A 4,850-nucleotide genomic window follows, 5' to 3' on the forward strand; every position below is an offset into this window, starting at 1 on the left:
TTTCTGTTGTATTTCTATTTGATTAGATGATACGCCACTTAGGTGAAGATAGGAGATAATAAACAGTTATAGTATATCGGGCTTACCTGAATACCGGGCGTACCGTGATAGCAGGATCGAAGTGCGCGTGCGCAGATACGCACGTTACTCGTACCGCTTACCATACGTGCGTTATTTTTCAGAATTGGCGTTACCGTGGTAGCGTAGGTGCACTCTAAAAAAAGAGCGAGTGAAAAGGGTGTCTTTCTGTTCCACAACAATAATCGTCATCTATATTGCGTTCCATCCTTGCGCTATCACCCCGCGCCCGGTACATTTCGGTCCCAATCGACATGCCCTTTATCAGGGTTACATTGCATTCTCGATAGGAAAGTGGCCAGCGCCGAGTTTTCAAGAAAGGAAGCGCACGCAAGCCTGATGTCGATTATTGTTGTGGGACAAAAAGACACTATTTTTACTCGATATTTTGTTAGAGTGTGTACGTAGTGTACGTACAACATGGCAGCGCTCTCGTATGCCCGCTTCGAAGTGAATTTGGCGTAGTTGTTGAAACATTCACTCCGTTCGCAGCAAAAGACTGTTTAAAGTGGCTTTGCTTGCCTTCAGTTAGCTTCGATGACCAAGTATTAAGGATAAGTTAGCGCAGTTTTTGAAGTAGTTTCCCATTTCGAACGCGTCTAGGCCAAACTACAAGATCAATGTAAATAAATAGGCAACATAAATGTTTTCACGTTTGGTGCGTGGTTCATATTTGTTTACTTATATTATTACTGAAATAAACTTGTAACAATGGTTCGCGCGGTGGCTTAGGCGAGAATTCTCGTTTTTTTTCACTGTTCCTAAGCTTATTAACCATCCAATATTTGGCGCCATCGTCCCAACTGGTGCAAGTAAACTACGTAAACATTATCCTGCTAAACTAACGATGCTCTCCATAATGAACGTTGGCTGCACGGCAATGCCATTCCTTTAACCTTCGCTATCATGCTGACAGTGAACTATAACTGTCTAAATACTCTATTATAGGGCGTGAGCACATATTCTGGCGCCACCATGCGGAGTCACTCCTGTGACGTGCGTGGTTGGATGGCTCAGCCACCTCCTCGCATGCAGCACGCAACCGCTTTCGCATCCCCTTTTATTATTAATATTATTGCTGTAGTACTTCAATCTCAATTCAATTTTGAATTTATTTACCTGAAAACAATCTGTATGGACACTTGGGCTAAATGCTGTCGCAGCAGCTTGACGAAGGCCCAGGGTACCTTACATGGCAATAACACATATATGACACATGCCACGAAATGTTTTTAAAGACGATAGTCTTTCTTGGGGACCTTCGACGAAAAAATTTTGGCCTACCTGTCTGTCTGTCCGTCTGTCTGTTTGTCTGTCTGTACATTTGTCTGTTTGTCCGCTCATAACGATACCTCAAACGGCTGCCCCTATTCGCAGCGCCCACCATCATTGCTCAAGGTTTAGCGTTCATACTTGTGCGATTATCAAATAAAAAAGCAATTATTGCGCATATCTGAGGTACCATAACAACACGCCGATGTTTTCTATGTGTGCCTTTATACTAGAGAAGGCACACACAAGTAATTCTAAGGACCATAGCGTTAAACACGCATTGCTGGCAGTGCAACGCGATGCTCAAAAAGGCAAAATGTTACCAACGCTTTGCTAAAACGACACGGTGGTGGCACCTGTCCGTCGCTTTGCATTCTACACCTTGTCGCCTCTGAGAATGGCATGCATCTTACTCCGCAGGCGCGCATGCCTTCCTTCGTTTTCGAAGATAAATGCCAGATGGCATTCGTGTCTAACGTGCCTCGATGCGCTCGTTCGCCTCCGCTGCACGCTCGAGACACTCCAACGCAGCGCCTCCAGAATACCCTTCACCAACTTTCTTGCGCAGAACATCAAATAGGTGTTTGTTCACTCTCTCAGAGCGCATGACTATCGTCTTTAGACGACATCTGCAGTGTAACATGCAGATCCGGGCCAGTTTCTTACATAGCGTTCGCATCGAAGGCATTGTACATACAGATCAGCATATATCACACGTACACATAAAATGTAACAATGACACTTTGTAGTAGAATGCAGGGTAAAGAGTTATTATAAAGATAAAAAGTAGTCGCGCAGATGTTTTAGGGGCGAAGCTTCTTAAAGCATGGGCTGAGCGTCCCGTCGCAATCGTATGTAGCCACCTGTCGTTAGTTCTTGAATCAGCCATAGAGGGTGGGATTTGTACATATAACGAAATGCATATACGCTGAAAAAATGCTAATGGTACGATACAAGAGGACGTTACTTGTAGTACGATAATGATAAATAATAAAGATCACAGCATATCCATGGAGTGAATGATAGGGAGAAGCGTCCATCAGTCCGTCCGCGCTTCCATCCGTCCGTTCGTTCTTGCTTACTTGCGTTCGTCCATGCCTCCGCGCGTCCATCCGTTCATCCGTGCGTCTGTCCATTCATGCATCCGTCCATGCGTCCATCCCTGCGTTCGTCCTTGCGCCCGTCCGTGCGTCTGTCCATGCTTCCGCCCATCCGTCCGTGCATTCGTGTATCCATCCGTCCGTCCATGCATCCGTCCTTCCGTCTGTCCATCCGGCCATCCATCCACTTTGCCCCACTCGTCATCATTCACCTCGTGGATATGTTGTGATATTTTAAAACTTAATGTGGTTGTGTGTTTGTACCAGTAGAGTATGGTTTGATTATTATCAGTTAGCGACTGCAAGCTGTAGTTGTTCCGGGACCAAGGTACCATCTACACTTCAGGGTTTCGTGTGTGTTTCATGTTGTTGTGTGGTGCTAGCTTATCGAGTGACGTAAAGTAATTTTTAACATTTTTGGATGAGAAATACATGTTTCCAATAACCTATATTAAATAGCCTGTCAACTCGGTGTGCCCCGCCGCGTTGGTCAAGTGGCTAAGGTACTCGGCTGCTGACCCGCAGGTCGCGGGATCGAATCGCGGCTGCGGGGGCTGCATTCCCGATGGAGCCGGAAATGTTGTAGGCCCGTGTGCTCAGATTTGGGTGCACGTTAAGGAACCTCAGGTGGTCGAAATTTCAGGAGCCTTCCACTACGGCGTCTCTCATAATCATATAGTGGTTTGGGGACGTTAAACCCCACATATCGATCAATCAATCAATCAATCAATACATCAATGTCAACTCGGTGTAATTTGTGATCGAGAAATATACCATGTGTGGCTGAAAGTCAATCAACGTTTTCAATATTGCGGACAATTTTCTTTTGAATGGTTACAAGTTTTTGCATGTTGCATTTTGACGTTGTTGCCCAGCCAAGTAACAGTAGTGTACATATGACAGGAATAGACTGTAATAAATTTGCAGCTTTGCCCCCACAGGCAAGAATGCGTGGCAGTGCGCCATAGAACCGGAAACCACTGATAGCTTACCGCAAAGATAATTGATGTGGGTATCCCAGCGTAAACCAGAAGAGAAATATACTCCAAAAAATTTTAACTCTTCGACCAACTCAATACGTTGGTTCTGGAAGTAAATATCATTAAGAAAGATGAGGGGTTTATTTTTAGCGTGAAACACGATAACTTTTTTATAATTTACTTTAAGCCTGTTCGCCTGAGTCCAGTTGGACAAACTGACCATAATTTCATTGCATTTTTCGACAAGTTTGTTGGCATCAGGACCTGACACGCACAATGTGCAATCATCCACATACAAGGTAAATTCCGCATCATTGGCTATATATACAATGGTGTTAATAAATACATTAAACAAAAGTGGTCCAGAAATACTGCCTCGGGCCACACCGCATACAACCGGTAAATAGGATGACGTGTGGTTATTGATGAACACACTCTGATTTCGTTCTTTAAGACTCGACTGAAGTAATTCTAACAGTCTTCCACGAAATCCACATAGGGAGAGTTTGTGAATAAGGATCTCGTGATCAAGACTGTCGAAAGCTTTACTAAAATCTATGAATTAACATACCGGCTGTATAGCAGTCAAGTTCAAAGCTCTACTGTTAGGAGTCAGTAGAAATGCTAATTTTATTTGATATGTCTGTCATTCGAGCAAATACGAGCTTTTCTACACCCTTCCAAAAAACTGGGAGTACAGATATCGGTCGCAGAATTCTGATCACCACCCTTATGAATAACTGAAACCTTAGCATATTTCATTGCGATTGGGTAAATTGCAGTCTCTAAAATGTGCACCAGTGAAAGAACAATAAATCTTAAAACATATTTTATAGGCTTAATCTGCAAGTTATTTATAGCCTTACTGTTCTTCATTCCCACGCACACTCTGCACCCTCATCGGCAGGCACAAAGAATGCACTTTGATATGTGGGGTTTAACGTCCCAAAACCACCATATGATTATGAGAGACGCCGTAGTGAAGGGCTCCGGAAATTTCGACCACCTGGGGTTCTTTAATGTGCACTCAAATCTGAGCACACGGGCCTACAAAATTTCCGCCTCCATCGGAAATGCAGCCGCCGCAGCCGGGATTTGGTTCCGCGACCTGCGGGTCAGCAGCCGAGTACCTTAGCCACTAGACCACCGCGGCGGGGCGAAAAGAATGCACTTTCGCGAATAACATTGCAGTGGGCTGTTTCCTTCACGCTGCCGCTAGGGGCATCACTTTGCGCAGTTGCGAAATGATGATTAAAGGGATAGGCAAGGGCCGTGCCTGCTATCGCATGTGAGTCTAGCTTTATTGGTGTTAGGGGCGTATCCTCTTTAAGGCGACCTAGAACAGAATTATACGTTTGCCATGTGATCTCTGGTCGTTGCCTGGAGCCATTTGCGAATAATTCCTGGTATATTACACTGC

Source organism: Rhipicephalus microplus, chromosome 7 (genome assembly GCF_043290135.1).
Source record: "Rhipicephalus microplus isolate Deutch F79 chromosome 7, USDA_Rmic, whole genome shotgun sequence".
NCBI lineage: Eukaryota > Metazoa > Arthropoda > Arachnida > Ixodida > Ixodidae > Rhipicephalus > Rhipicephalus microplus.